This window comes from Pongo abelii, chromosome Y (assembly GCF_028885655.2).
Source record: "Pongo abelii isolate AG06213 chromosome Y, NHGRI_mPonAbe1-v2.0_pri, whole genome shotgun sequence".
Classification (NCBI taxonomy): Eukaryota; Metazoa; Chordata; class Mammalia; order Primates; family Hominidae; genus Pongo; species Pongo abelii.
In genome coordinates this window covers 46,094,498-46,111,595 of record NC_072009.2, presented here as the reverse complement: position 1 = coordinate 46,111,595, position 17,098 = coordinate 46,094,498, and positions in this window count along the sequence as shown.

The following is a 17,098-nucleotide window of genomic DNA, read 5'->3' as shown; positions in this document are numbered from 1 at the left end:
GGCACCAAAGGGCTATTTAAAAAACTATTGCTCCCCTGGCGAAAGGGAATGCCTGGAGGCTACTTATTTTATTTCTTAGCAGGAGAATGAGAATATCATTCTACTTTGCATAGGAGGATCAGCTCTCATTCTTTTCCTTAAAATGGGAAAATAAAAGCATTACCCTCCTCAGGCCTCATATGGTACTTCCCATTCTGAGCCCAGAACACCCAGAACTTTGGAAACTGGCTATTGCCATGTCTGGACTGTGAGTATGGGAAAGGAAAATTATTCTGACTGTTGTTCCCACTACCGTCCCACTCTCTCAGTATCAACGTACACCCAGACATTCTGCTTTACTTACCTCCAACTTGACTGTTCCCATACAGAGTTGTGTTAAGCCTTCTTACATGCTGTTAGTATGAAATATCAAACTTTGGACAAGTAATCAAACTGTCAAATGAATTAATTGTTATCTATACACTTGTATTAACTCCCATTTTGACTCCAGGAAAAGTGTAATGTTGGTTCAAGCTTGAGAAGGAATCTGGATTCTGGTAACTTTGCCTAGACCTTGGGAATCCTCCCCCTCAGTACATTTAATTAATGAAGTGCTACAGCGAACTCTAGAAAGATCTAAAGGATTTGTTTCCACTTTAATCACTGTTATCTTGGGCCTAATTACAGTCACTACAATGGCTACCACTGCGGAATGGCATTACACCCATCCATTCAAATGGCTCATTTTGTTAATGTTTGGCAAGCCAATTCCACCCAAATGTGGAATTCTCAACAATGCATTGATCAAAAATTGGCAAATCAAATTAATAATTTAAGACAGTCTGTTATTTGGCTTGGAGACTGGGTAGTGAGTCTCGAGCATCACATGGAAATGCAGTGCGATTGGAATACTTTGGATTTCTGCATCACCCTGTATTCCTATAATGAGACTGATCATTCATGGGAAATGGTCAAAGGACACCTTCTGGGTAGGGAAGATAATTTATCATTGGACATAACTTTCGTGTGTGTCCGTGTGAAGAGACCACCAAACAGGCTTTTTGTGAGCAATAAAGCTTTTAATCACCTGGGTGCAGGCAGGCTGAGTCCAAAAACAGAGTCAGCGAAGGGAGACGGGGTGGGGCCATTTTATAGAATTTTGGTAGGTAAAGGAAAAAGGGGGATTGTTCTCTGGTGGGCAGAAATGGGGGTCACAAGGTACTCAGTTGGGGAGCTTTTGAACCAGGATGAGCCAGAAGGAATTTCACAAGACAATGTCATCAGTTAGGTCAGGAACAGGCCATTTTCACTTCTTTTGTGGTGGAATGTCATCAGTTAAGGCAGAAACCGGCCATCTGGATGTGTACATGAAGGTCACAGGGGATATGATGGCTTAGCTTGGGCTCAGAGGTCTGACATTCCTGCCTTCTTATATTAATAAGAAAAATAAAACGAAATAGTGGTAAGGTGTTGGGACGGTGAAAATTTTTTGGTGGTGGTATGGAGAGATAATGGGCAATCTTTCTCAGGGCTGCTTTGAGCGGTATTAGGGGCAGTGTGGGAACCTAGAGTAGGAGAGATTAAGCTGAAGGAAGATTTTGTGGTAAAGGGTGCTATTGTGGGGTTGTTAGAAAAAAACATTTGTCATTTAGAATTATCGCTGATGGCCTGGATACAGTTTTGTATTAATTGAAAAACTAAATGGAATAAGAGAAGGAGAAAAATGTGTATTAAAGGACTAAGAATTCAGAGGACCTAGGACATCTAATTAGAGAGTGCCTAAGGAGGTACAGCCTAGCCTTGCCAGTAAAGATTATTTATATACTTCAAGAGTTAAGAGTGGTGGTTTGGGGATAGCACCAGGAGATATCAGCTGTGATGGCTTGGAGAAACAGTGTAAACTGGCAGCGTAAACAAGAGCAGAGCGTGTATGAGTAGTTGAGAACAATGAATAGGAGTATGACTAGACAGAAGATTGCAGGGATGACAAGTTTTGGGGGCACAGTCCAAATTGGTCTGGTGTCTGGAATGAGACTGGGGCCTAATAAAAAGGAGCCCAAATGGGCTGTACCTTGTAGCATTCTGAGGACAGGCCTGAATTCTCAGAAGTGAAAGTGGTAAAAGTATTGTCCAGTCCTTTTTAAGTTGGTGGTTGAGCTTGGTGAGGTGTGTTTTTAAAAGACTTTTAGTCTGTTCTGCTTTTCCTGATGATGGAGGACCATAAGGGATATAAAGGTTTCACTGAATACTAACAGCCTGAAAAAGTGCTTGGCTGATTTGACTGATAAAGACTGGTCTGTTATCAGATTGTATAGAGGTGGGAAGGCTAAACTGAGGAATTATGTCTCACAGAAGGGAAGAAATGACTGCAGTGGCCTTCTCAGGCCCTGTAGGAAAGGCCTGTACCTATCCAGTGAAAGTGTCTACCTAGACTAAGAGGTATTTTAGTTACCTGATTGGGGTATGTTGAGTAAAGCTAATTTGCCAGTTCTGGGTGGAGGCAAATACTCGAGCTTGATGTGTAGGGAAGGCAGCGGGCCTGAATAATCCCTGAGGAGTAGTAGAATAGCAGATGGAACAGTGAGAAGTTATTTCCTTGAGAATAGATTTCCATGATGGAAAGAAAATGAGAGGTTCTAAGAGGTGGGCTAGTGGCTTGTACTATAGCATAGCCTGCCTTTGCTGCTGTGTGGCAATTAGGCCAGGTGGAACTGCCATCAATAAATCAAGCTTGATCAGTGTGAGGAACAGGAAAGAAGGAAATATGGGGAAATGGGAAGAATATCAAGTGGATCAGAGAGATACAGTCATGGGGGTCAGGTGTGGCAACAGGAATAATGTGGGAGGCCAGAATTGAAGTACAGGCCAGGAACAATGGTAATTGTGGGACTTAACAAAGAGTGAGTACAGCTGAAGGAGCCGGGGTTCAGAAAGAATATGCATCAGGTATGAGGAAGAAAATAGATTTTGGAAGTTATGAGACATATAGAGAGTGAGCTGAGCATAGTTTGATTCTTAGGGCCTCTAGATATCGTTGTTGAGCAGTGCAAGGGTGACTAGGTTTTAATGGGATGGTAAGGGGTGCATGATGAGTCACTAAGGAGGGAGTAGAGGTGTCTTATACTTCTGGATTAAGGTGGGGAGATACAAGGGGAGGATGTGAAGGAGGCTTTGAACTGGGGGAAAAGGCAGCAATGAGGTGTGTGTGTTGCCTAGGAATAGTCAGGGAAGCAGATAATTTAGTTAAAATATCTCATTCTGATAAGGGAACTGGGCAGGTGGGGATAACTAAAAAAGAGTGCATAAAAGAGTATTATCTAAGTTGGCACCAGAGTTGGGGAGTTTTAAGAGGTTTAGAAGCCTGGCTGTTAATACCCACAACAGTTATGGAGGCAAGGGAAACAGGCCTTTGAAAAGAAGGTAATGTTGAGTGGGTAGCCTCCATATTGATTAAGAAGGGGACAGACTTACTCTCCACTGTGAGAGCTACCTAGAGTGTCTATGATGGTCCTGTAGGCTTCCAAGGCCATCAGGCAGTGTCAGTCTTCAGCTGCTAAGCTGAGAAGATCTGAGAAGGAGTCAGTCAGGTAGGCTTGGGCCAGAGCTCCAGGGGCTCTGGAAGTGGTTGCCAAGTGAGTTGAACACTCTGATTTCCAGTGGGGTCCTGCACAGATAGGACATGGCTTAGGAGGAATCCTGGGCTGCAGGCATTCCTTGGCCTGGTGGTCAGATTTCTGGCACTTGTAGCAAGCTCCTGGGGGAAGAGGTTCTGAAGGAACATTTGGCCACTGTGGTTCAGGCATTTGGAAGTTCTTGTGTGCTGGAGGTGTGGCTAGGGTTTGTCTCAAAGTGGAAGCAAGGAATTGCAACTTTTTTCTATTATTGTACACCTTGAAGACAAGGTTAGTTAAGTCCTGTTGTGGGGTTTGAGGGCCAGAATTTAATTTTTGGAGTTTTATTTGATGTTGGAAGCAGATTGGGTAATAAAATGTATATTGAGAAAAAGACAGCCTTTTGACCTTTTAGGGTCTAGGGCTGTAAAGCATCTCAGGGTTGCTGCCAAATAAGCCATGAACTGGGCTGGGTTTTTATATTTGAAAAAGAGCGTAAATGCTATCTGATTTGGGAGAGGTTGGATAAAGAAAAAGGAGCATTAACCTGGACTATGACTTTAGCTCCAGCCATCTTTTTAAGAAGAAATTGTTGGACAGGTCGGGGAGGGCTACTCACAGAATGAAACTGTAAACCGGACCAGGTGTGAGGAGAGGAGGTGATAAAAAGTTTACAAGGTGGAGGAGCAGAGGTTGAGGAAAAATTGGGACCTAACTCGGCCTGGTGAGGAGCAGCCTCGGGAGGAGGGGAGATGTCAGATTGGTCTGTAGAAAAGAAGATTAGAAATACTCAGTGATGTTTAGGGTTGGGACTGAGGAGACAGGCAGGAGGGAAAGAAGGAAGATTTGGGATGAGTTGCACTGGGCACAGAGACTAATGAGGGACTGATGTGCAAAAGAATGCCTGGACATCAGGCACCTCAGACCATTTGCCCATTTTACAACAAGAATTATGTAGATCTTGCATCATGGAAAAATTGAAAGTGCCATTTTCTGCCTACTTGGAACCACTGTAGAGTTTGTGTTGGGGTCAAACGGCATTGCAGAGGAAAATAAGGTTCTTAGATTTTAGGTCAGGTGAGAGTTGAAGAGGTTTTAAGTTCTTAAGAACAAGGCTAAGGCAGAAGGAGGAATGGAGGGTGGAATGTTGCCCATAGTGAAGGAGACAAGCCCAAACAAAAGAGTAGAGACATGGAGGGAAGTGGTTAGGGGGTTCTTACCCCCCAGAAAAGTGGGAAAGAGGTCAGGGCACAGACATATGATTTCAGAGTGAGGAAATAAGGGATTGGGGTGCTGAGATATAAGAGGTTGGGGCATGGAAATAAGGGATTGGGGCACAGAGATATAAGAGGTTGTGGCACGGAAATAATGGATTAGGGCACAGAGATATAAAGGGTTGTGGTATTTGCCACTCCCCCAGAAAAGCAGGACTTGCCACTAAGGGTGAAGGAGAAGGGGTTAGGGGTTTCTTACCCCCCAAGAATGGCGGAGAAGTGGTAGAGACATGGAGAGAAGGGTTTGGGGTACTTGCCCCACCCCAGAAAAGCAGGGCTTGCTGCTAAGAGTGAAGGACCAAGCAGGCATTCTTGCGTGGTCTGACACCTCTGAAACCTGGGTGAATAATCAGAGAGGCATCCCTGCAATGATGAAACACCAAGGGAAGGCTGCCTTCCTTAGTCTGTGACCAGTGCCAGAGTTTTGGGTCCACAGATAAAACATGTCTCCTTTCTCTCTACCAGAAAATAAAAGGAATTGAAATTAAGAGAAGGGAGAAATTGAAGTATGGCACCAAGATTGAAAGGATAAAGAAGTTGAGGGATAGTGAGGGAGGCTGGAGAAGAGAGTAAAATGAGTCCACTTACCAGAGTTGAAATTGGGGAGATGATTCTTGGGCTGGTCTGTCTGAGGACCTGAGGTCATAAGCGGATCTTTCTCATGGAGCAAAGAGCAGGAGGACAGAGGATTGATCTCCCAAGGGAGGTCCCCTGATCCGAGTAAGGACACTAACTTTCATGTATGTCTGTGTGAAAAGACCACCAAACAGGATTTGTGTGAGCAACAAATTTTTTAATCACCTGGGTGCAGGCAGGCTGAGTCCAAAAAGAGCCAGCGAAGAGAGATGAGGTGGTGCCATTTTACAGGATTTTGTTAGGTAAAGGAAAAAGGGGGGTTGTTCTCTGGTGGGCAGGAGTGGGAGTCACAAGGTACACAGTGGGGGAACTTTTGAGCCAGGATGAGCCAGAAGGAATTTCACAAGACAATGTCATCAGTTAAGGCAAGAACAGGCCATTTTCACTTTTTTTTTTTGTGGTGGAATGTCATCAATTAAGGCAGGAACCAGCCATCTGGATGTGTATATGCACGTCACAGGGGATATGATTGCTTACCTTGGGCTCAGAGGCCTGATAATAACTAAATTATAGAAACAAATTTTTGAAGCCTCTCAAGCTCACTTATCCATTGTGCCTGGAGCTGAGGTGTTAGATCAGGTGGCAGAAAATATTTATGGATTAAACCCCATGATTTGGATTAAGTCTAATGGGGGCCCTACTGTAGTAAATTTTGGAATTGTGTTTCTTTGTTTAATCAGCTTGTTTTTAGTGTGCCAGACCAGTCAAAGAATCCTGTGTCAAAATCAAGAGAATGAACAAAGCTTCATCACCATGACACATTTATATAAAAAGAAAGGGAGAGATGTTGCTGGAAGTCAGGGACCCCAAATGTAGGGAATGGCTGAAGCCATGGCAGAAGAACATAGATTGTGAAGATTTCATGGACATTTATTAGTTCCCCAAATTAATACTTTTGTAATTTATTATGCCTGTCTTTACTGCAATCTCTAAAAATAAATTGTAAAGATTTCATGGACTCTTATCACTTCCTTAGTCAATACCCTTGTGATTTCCTTTGCCTGTCTTTACTTTAAGCTCTTAATCCTGTCAGCTGAGGAGGATGTATATCACCTCAGGACTCTGTAATAATTGCATTAACAACACAAATTGTACAGCATGTGTGTTTGAGCAATATGAAATTTGGGCACCTTGAAAAAAAGAAGAGGATAAGAGCAATGTTTGGTGAGCTGGGCAGAACAGAGTCATATTTATCTTCTTTCAAAGGCAAATGGGAGAAATATCACTGAATTCTTTTCCTCAGCAAGGAATATCCCTGAGAAAGAGAATGGAAACCAGGGGATGGGTCTCTGAACTGGCCCCCCTGGGCATGGCCATCTCTTATGGTCGAGACTGCAGGGTGAAATGGACCCCAGTCTCCCACAGCACTCCCAGGCTTATTAGGAAGAGGAAATTCCCACCAAATAAATTTTGGTCAGACCGGTTATCAAAACCCTGTCTCCTGAAAAGATGTTATCAATGACAATGGTGCCTGAAACTTAATTAGGAATTATAATTTTGCCCCATCCTATGGACCTGTGATCTCACCCTGCCTCGACTTGCCTTGTGATATTCTATTACCTTGTAAAGTACTTAGTGTCAGTGACCCACACCTACTTGCACACTGCCTCCCCTTTTGAAACTCCCTAATGAAAACTTGCTGGTTTTTGTGGCTTGTGGGACATCACGGAACCTACCAACATGGGATATCTCCCCCAGATGCCCAGCTTTAAAATTTATTTTGTACTCTGTTCCTTTATTTCTCAAGCTGGCTGACACTTAAGGAAAAGAGAAAAGAACCTATGTGAATGTCGGGGCATATTCCTTGATATGAAGTGATCTTGAATCTCTGATATACAGGGCTGATGTTGACACATTATTCTCAAGAAAACAGTGGTTTAGGGCACAGTCTCAAGCTCTCTCTAGGTTGAAATTTTGTCTGGCATGTTGGTTCACATTTGTAATCCCAGCATTTTGAGAGGCCAAGGAAGCAGGATTGCTTGAGCTCAGAATTTTGAGACTGGTCGGAGTAACATAGCAAGACACCATCTTTAAATAAAACTTAAAAATTAATTGGGCATGACAGCACGTACCTGTAGTCCCAGTTACTGAGGAGGCTGAGGCAGAAGGACCACCTGATCCCAGGAGGTTGAGGTTGTGATGAGCTGTGATCATGCCACAGCACTCCACCCTGGATAACAGAACAAGACCCTGTCTCAAAAAAAAAAAAAAAAAAAAAAAAAAAAAAATTACCAGCTCTATGATCTAGCACAACTTATTTGAGTGTTGCAGCACTCATCCAAAGACAATAATTGGACTTACCTTATTGGTTATGACAACTAATAAAAAATGATACATGAAAAGTGCTTAAAACAGTTCCTGCATTTAGTAAGAGCTTTGTGAATATTAACTACTATTAGTACCATCATCATCTTTATTGTCGCTGCTTACGGGGTGTTTAATGTGCACCAGGCATGTTTAAGCACATATAGCACATGCATTATTAGCTCATTGAACTTCACTTTGTTTGTTTGTTTGTTTTTGCCAGGGGTTGTTGTTTTTTGAGATGAAGTCTCATTCTGTCACTCAGACAGGTGTGCAGTGGTGTGATCTCAGCTCACTGCAACCCATGTTACAGCAATTTTCCTGGTTCAGCTTTTCAAGTAGCTTGGACTACAGGTGTGTGCCACCACACCCGGCTAATATTTGTATTTTTAGTACACAGGGGTTCACCATGTTGAACAGGCTGGTCTTTAACTCATGACCTCAAGTGATCAGTCTACCTCGAACTCCCAAAGTGCTGGGATTACAGGCTTGAGCCATTGTGAACTACACTTTGAAGTAGGGGCTAACCCTTTGCTTCAGTTGAGGAAACTAAAAATGGGAGAGTTTAGTAACCTGCATAAAGATAAACCTGCAAGTAATTGGAGTCAAACGTGGAATCAGGAGTTTTTTGTTTATTTTTTTGTTTTGGAGACAGGATCTTGCCATGTTTCCCAGGCTGGAGTGCAGTGGTGCAATCATAGCTCCCTTTAGCTTCAACCTCCTGGGCTCAAGCGATCCTCCTATCTCAGCCTCCTGAGTAGCTGGGACCAGAAGCATGCCCCACCACACCTGGCTATTTTTTTTTATTTTTTATAGATATAGGGTTTCACTATGTTGTCCTGGCTGATCTCAAACTCCTGGGTTCAAGTGAACTGCCACCCACCTTGGCCTCCCAAAGTGCTGGAATTACAGGCATGAGCCACCGTGTCTGGCCTGGAATCCAGTTTTCCTAACTCCTGAGTTATGTTGTTATTGCCGTCTGCTACTGTCCATAGTAACAGCCATATTAATAACTACTTCCCACTTGCTGAGTAGGGTGCTAAGTACTTTACATGTCTTATTTAATTTAATGTTCACAATAATCCTATGAGGTAGATTCTGTTGTTAGTCCCATTTTACAGATGAGGTAACCAAGGTTCAGAGAAGCCAAGCAGCCTCCACAAATTTATACCGCAAAGAATGCCAGCATTTAAATCCAGGCCTGCCTGACTAAAATCTGTTCTACTGAATTTGGCTGGCAAACAGGTAAGCAGGATGCTCCTAGGAGTATGGTAACAGTAATTGGTGATCCACGACATCTGGGAGTCACTGAAACTCAGTTCTACAATTTGCCTAATCAGCCCTATTTTCTGAGCTATTGTTAGGGACAATTTTCACTTTCTCTGACGCTTCATTTCTTTGCAGCTTCTGAAAGATGCTGATTTGTTCAAATTAAGACCAACTTTTGTGCGTTTCGCATCTCAGATGGTTGTGCACGTGCTCAAGTGTACGGAGGAATCCTAAACAGTCCAGAAGGAGGCCTTGGCGTTCTGTGCAAAGTTTTTGCCACTTTGCTGTGGGAGGAGTCTGTCTTTCTTGACCGAACACTTGATGTTATGTGATTGTAAGATTCCAAATGTGCATTTCAACATCAGATCGTGACGGGCAACTTGTTTTGTGATGAATAGCACTATAAGTAGAATACATTCTATAGAGAAAGAATTCTTAGCCAGGGATACACGGCGGGGCTTCAGAGGCTCTGGGAACATTCCCTGTGTATGTGTGCATTTTACTAGAGAGAGCTCCTAATTTTTATAATATTCTCAAAGGAATTCATGCTCAAAAATATCATTAAAAAGCCATTGTTCTCAGGCCAGGTGCAATGGCTCATGCCTGTAATCCCAGCACTTTGGGAGGCCAAGAAGGGCCGTTCACCTGAGACCAGCCTGGCCAAAATAGTGAAACCCCATCTCTACTAAACATACAATTTTCTGGATGTGGTGGTGCCTGTCTCTAATCCCAGCTACTCGTGGGGCTGAGGCAGGAGAAAATCTGGAACTCGGGAGGTAGAGGTTGCAGTGAGCAGAGTTCAGGTCTCCCATCTGCTTTTGCAGAATCAGAAAATGTGATTGCTGCAAGGCTTGAGGGGACGATGCAGGGGACTGAAGGGAGAGGGCCAAAGGCTGAAGGGACAATAGCTCACCCTGGAATGTTTTCAAATTTAGTGGAGATGACGCAGGAAACAAGTTGACTCTGAAAACGTCACAGAATTCAGTGTTATTGCTTCTTTGAAAGGTGGGTTGTTTGTGGTTTTTCCTCAACACTCATTCATATACTTCAAATAAGTGCCATTTAGTTTCATACAATTTATATATACCTGGTTTCACTGCATCTGGAGAGATTCAGGACAGTACTTGTTAATGAGAAGTCCCAGGGTGGAGCTACAATGCACTCTCCATTGTGAACTCTAATAACTTGAGACAGGTCTCATTGAATTTAGAAAGTACATTTGGCCAAGTTTGAGGACACACACCCGTGACACAGATTCAGGAGGTTCTGAAGACGTGTGCCTAAGGTCATCAGAACAGTTTGATTTTATACATTCTAGAAACACAGGAGACATCAATCAATGTGTGCAAGATTAACATAGGTTCGGTATGCAAAGGCAGGAGAACTTGAAGCAAAAGCGGGAATTCTCAAAGTGAGGAGGGGACTTCCGGGTCATAGTTAGTTGAGAAACAAATGTTTTTAATGACAAAAATACTTAAGATTGACTGCAGAACTGGAGGCAAATTCATCATATTTGTATTAGTTCTTCTTTTTCATGCTACAATTTTTGGAGGGATTTCAAAAGGCTCAGATGCACATTACACATGTGGAAGGTTTGTATCACAGCTGAGCAACCTCAAGATTAAGAAACCTCAATCTTGTAAAAGTAGGTTACATGCAAAGGTGTCCAACATTTGCCTCACAGAGAAAACCTGTCTTTTTTATATTGGTTGAGTAATTTATCTGCCATTCACCTGAAAAGAAAAAATTACTACCCTTTTCCCAGGCTATTTCTGTACAAAAATCTTTGAAAAATACCCTGGAAAAGGAGAGATATGCAACCTAAAAAAATAACAAACAACAAACTCTTAAAGACTTTTGGAGAATTATATCTCAGCAGCATGCATCCTTTCCATTAAATATTACACTAACCAATATTCTGATGTAAAAGATCCATTGAAGATTTTTAACATGAAGACTAACTTTGGCTGTTTTGTGTTGTGAGATTGTCAAAGATTGTAAGAGACAGGAATAAATACAATTACCAAGGACTTTAGAGACATTAGAGAAATGGAAGTTGGAGAAATGGATTTTTTCTTTTTCCTTTTTTTGAGATGGAGTACTCTATCTCCCAGGCTGGAGTGCAATGGCACTATCTCAGCTCACTGCAACTTCCACCTCCCAAGTTCAATTGATTCTCCTGCATCATAGCTGGGACTACAGGCTCCTGCCTCCCTGCCCAGCTAATTTTTGCTTTTTTAGTAAAGACAGAGTTTCACCATAATGGCAAGCCTGGTCTCAAACTCCTGATATCAGGTGATCCACCCATGTTGGCCTCCAAAAATGCTGGTATTACTGGCATAAACCACTGTGCCAGGTACCAGAAATTAAAGTTCTATTGTGAAATGATGTAATTCTGGCTGAGTGAATGACAGGTGAGAAGAAATGAAAATAATACACAATTGAACATATTTAGAACACAGTGAAATTAGCTGGCTTATTGGAAATAGTTAAATGACTACCAGTGTAAATAGTGTATTTATTCTGAATGAATTGCTAATCTAGATTTGTGAGATAAAATCATTATTTTTACAACACAGAAACATAAACTGCATTTCCATATACCAACAATAAATTTGAGAGTAAATTAAGAAAACAACTGGTTGCAACAACATTGAAATAAATATAATGCTTAGCAATAAATTTAATAAGGAGGAACAAAACTTGTACAATGAAATCTACAACATAAGAATATTTATAAAATAAACTAAAAAATATTTAAATAAGTGGCAAGGAATTCCATGTTCATGGACTGGAAGCCTTAATAAAGTTAAAATGACAATATTACCCAAAGTAGTGTTACAAAGGTACTGTAATCCCAATTCTTAATTTTTTCCAACTTTTCTTCTGCAAAAACAGAATAGCCCATGCTAAAATTCATATGAAATTTGAAGGTACTCTGAATATCCAAAATAATCTTGAGGAAAAGAACAAAGCTAGGTGGCTCACATTTTAAACAAGAACATAAAAAACTGCTATAATTAAGTTTGATACTGCCATAAAAGCAACGATAGAGAGAAAATTAATAAAATAGGTAACTCCAAAAAAGAAAACCTTGCATAAATTGTTGATTGTCTTTTGACAAGTGTGCCTAAACCATTATGTAAAGGAAATGATAGTTTGTTCAACAAGTGAGGCTGGCAAAACAAGTCCAAATTTAAACCAGTAAGTTTAAATCTTTATCATATTCCATGTAGAAAGTTAAAACAAAAATCGATTCAAGACACAAAAATAACTGTTAAAACATTAGTGGTTTCTGATGGTTGTTTTTATTTATGTGGGTCAGTACTACCATGAACAACTTCATACACACTATGTATAAAACTTAGAAGAGATAAATGCATTCCTAGACACACACACACCCTCTCAAGACTAAGCTAGGAATACACTGATTTCCTAAACAGACCAATAACGAGTTCTGAAATTGAATAAGTAATACATAGCTTGTAAATCAAAAAGAGCCCTGGACCTTATGAATTTACAGCCAAATTCTATGAAATGTACAAAGAACAGCTGGTACAATTCCTACAGAAACTATCCCCAAAAAATGAGGAGACATCCCCCCCCCCAACTCATTCTATGAAGTGAGCATTATCTTGACATGAAAACCTGGCAGAGACACAAGAAGTGTAGAAAACTTTAGGCCAACTTTCTTGATGAATACCAACACAAAAGTTCTGAACAAAATGTTTGCAAACCAAATCCAACAGCACATCAAAAAGATAGTCATCATGGTTAAGTAGGCTGCCTCCTTAAGATGCAAGATTGATTTGGCATATGTAAATCAGTCAATGTAATTCATCACATAGACAGAATTAAAAAGAAAACACGATTATCTCAATAGATGCAGAAAATAATAAGAGCCATCTATAACAACCCCACAGCCAATATTCTGCTGAACGGGCAAAAGCTGGGAGCATTACTTTTGAAAACCAGTACAAGGCAAGAATGCCCTCTCTCACCATTTCTATTCAACATAGTATTGGAAGTCCTGACCAGAGCAATCAGGCAACAGAAAAAAATAATAAATAAACAGCATCCAAATAGGAAAAGAGAAAGTCAAACTATCTCTGTTTGCAGATAACAAGATTCTATATCTAGAAAACCCTGTAGTTAGAACTCTAAAACTTCTTTAGTCAATGAACAACTTCAGCAAAGTTTCAAGATACAAAATCAATGTGCAAAAATCCCTAGCATTTCTCTCCACCAAAGATAGCAACACTGACAACCAAATCAGAAAGGCCATCTCATTCACAATTGCCACAAAAATAATAAAATATCATGTAATACAACTAACCAAGGAGGTGAAAGAGCTCTACAATGAGAATTGCAAAACACTGCTTAGAGAAATCGGAGAAGACACAAACAAATGGAAAGACATCCCATGCTCATGGATGGGAAGATCCAGTATGTTTAAAATGGCTATACTGGGCAAAGTAATTTACAGATTCAATGCTATTCCTTTCAAATTGCCAATGAAATTATTTACAGAGCTAGACAAAACTATTTAAAGTTCATATAAAACCAGAAGGCAAGGAGTGGTGGCTCATGCCTGTAATCCCAACACTTTGGGAGGCCGAGGCAGGCAGATGGTGAGGTCAGATCAAGACCATGCTGGCTAACACAGTGAAACCCTGTCTTTACTAAAAATACAAAAAATTACCAGGTATAGTGGTGGGTGCCTGTAGTAACCCAGTGACTTGGGAGGCTGAGGCAGGAGAATGGCGTGAATCCAGGTGGTGGAGCTTGTAGTGAGCTGAGATCCTGCAACTCCACTCCAGCCTGGGTGACAGAGTAAGACTCTGTGGAAAAAAAAAAAAAAGGCACAAAGAGATGAGGCAATTTTAAGCAAAAAGAACAAAGCTAGAAGTATCATGTTTCCTGACTTCAAACTATTCTACAAGGATACAGTAACCAAAACAGCATGATACTGATACATATACAGGCACATAGAGAAATGGAACAGAATAGAGAACCCAGAAGTAAGGCTGCACATCTGTGACCATGTGATAATCAACAAATCTGACAAAAACAAGCAATAAGAAAAAGATTACTTATTCAATAAATTGTGCCTGGATAACTGGTTAGCCATACGTGGAAGATGAAGCCAGATCCCTACTATACACCTTATACAATAAATAAATAAATAAATAAATACATAAATACATAAATAGATAAATAAATTCAAGATTGAGGACTTAAATATAAAACTGAAATGTATAAAACCCTAGAGGACAATCCAGACAATACAATCCTGGACATAGGAACGTGCAAAGATTTCATGACAAAAACACCAAAAGCAATGATAAGAAAAGGAAACATTGACAAGTAAGATGTAATTAAACTAAAGAGCTTTTGCATACCAGAAAATAAAACTATCAGCAGAGAAAATGGAGAACCTACTGAGTGGAAGAAAACATTTGCAAATTATGCATCTGAAAAAGATCTACTATCTCAGCATCTATAAGGAACTTAAATTTACAATAAAAGTAATCTCATTAAAATGTGGACAAAGCACATGAAAAGACAGTTTTCAAAAGAAGACATGTATATCACCAAGAAGATTATGAAAAAAACCTCAGCATCACTGATCATTAGAGAAATGAAAATTTAAACCACAACAAGACAGCGAGGTTCGGTGGCTCATGTCTGTAATTCCAGGACTTTGGAAGACTGAGGCAGGCAGATCACGAGGTCAAGAGATCAAGACCATCTTGGCCAACATGGTGAGTCCCCATCACTCCCAAAAATACAAAAATCAGTTGGGTGTGGTGTGTGCACCTGTTGTCCCAGTTGTTCAGAAGGCTGAGGCAAGAGAATTGTTTGAACTTAGCAAATGGAGGTTGCAGTGAGCTGAGATCATGCCAGTGCACTCCAGCCTGTTCACAGAGTGAGACTCCATATCAAAAAAGAAAAAAAAAAAAAGAAAGAAACCACAATGAGATGTCATCTCACACTAGTCAGAATGGCTATAGTTAAAGAGTCAAACAATAAATGTGGGCAAGGTTGTAGAGAAAAAGGAACTTATGGTGCAAGTGTAAATTAGTTCAACCATTAAGGAAAGCAGTTTGGTAATTCCTCAAAGAGCTAACAGCAGAACCATCATTCAATAGTTCTGCTTGCAATCCCATTACTCTGTATATTCCCAGAGAAATAGAAATTATTCTAACTTAAAGACACATACATGCAAATGTTCATTGCAGCCCTATTGACAACAGCAAACACATGGAATCAATCTAAATACTATCCGTAACAGATTAGATTAAGAAAATGTGCCACATACACATTACGGAATACTATGCAGCCATAAAATAAAGAGATTATGTCTTTTATGGCAACATAGATGTAACTGGAGGTTATTATCCTTAGCAAACTAACACAGGAACAGAAAACCAAATACCGCACGTTCACAGTTTTAGGTAGGAACTAAATAAGAACGTACGAACTCAAAGATGAAAACAACAGACATTGGGGTCCATTTGAAGTTAGAGGGTGGGAAGAGGGAGAGAAGCAGAAAAGATACCTATCAGGTACTGTTCTTAATACCTGGGTGATGAAATCATATGTACATTGAACCTCTGTGACATATGTTTACTGCGTAACAAACCTTCACATGTACCCCCAAACCTACTGTAAAAGTTTTAAAAAGTTAAACTTTAAAAACTCTTAGGAAAAAGAAAATGCAAAAATCTTACAACATTAAATTTGCTGATTGTTTCTTGACTGTTACACCAAAAGCATAGGCCACAAAATGAAAAACATAAATTGGACTTGACTAAAATATGAATCTTTTGTGTTTTTTTGATATGAAAACACTCTGTTGTTCATGTATTTTGATACCAAAAAAAAAAAACTCACTACTACTAAAATTTGGTACAAAAAGCATGAACAACAGAGTGAAAAGACAACCAGCAAATGGGAGAAAAGATTTGCAAATCATGTATCTGACTAGGTACATAAGGTGTAATATAATAAGCAGAAAATATAAAGAACTTCTAAGACTCAACAACAAAAAAAAAACAACAGTATTTATAAAAAGGAAGAGGACTTGAATCTATATTGTGTCAATAAGCCTACAGAAAAATGCTCAGCATCACCGGTCCTGAGGGACATGCACATCAGTACCACAATAAGGTACCACGTTACATCTATTAGGGTGGCTATATAAAAACCAAAACAACAAAAACGAAAAAGATGCTGGCTAGGATATGGGTGAAGTGGAACCCTGGTGCATGGCTAGTGAGAATGGTTTATCAACTGTGACCAATGGTTTATCAACTGTGATCAATAGTTTGGCAGTATATCAGAAAGTTCCATATAGAATTACTGTATGTTTCAGCAACACGTGACCACTTCCATATGTTTCAACTACAGGTGTATCCAAAATAATTAAATGCAAAGACTTAATCTGCAACCTCTGCCTCTGGGGCTTAAGTGATTCTCATTCCTCAGTTTCCAGAATAGCTGGGACTACAAGGATGCACCACCATGCCCAGCTAATTTTTAAATTTTTAGTGGAGACAGGATTTTTCCACGTTGCCCAGGCTGGCCTTGAACTCCTGAGCTTAAGTGATGTGCCCATCTCAGCCTCCCAAACTTTTGGGATTACAGGTGTGAGCCACCATGCCTGACCTCTGTTATTCAATTTAAGAACTGCATGCACAGATGTGTTTGGGTTTTTAAATTTTATTCACTCATGCACTGATACTTTCACACCTATTTTTATAGCGGTATCATTTACAGTACAAAATGTAAAAACAAATCCAGATATCTTCTAAGAGATAAACAGATAAAAAAAGTGGTATAGATACACAACGGAATATTATTTAGCCTAAACATGAATGCAATGCTGCTGGGCATGGTGGTTCATGCTTATAATCTCAGGACTTTGGGAGGCAAAGATGAGAGGATGTCTTGAGCCTGGGAATTTGAGACCAGCCTGAGCAATATAGCAAAATTCCATCTCTACAAATAGTACAAAAGTTT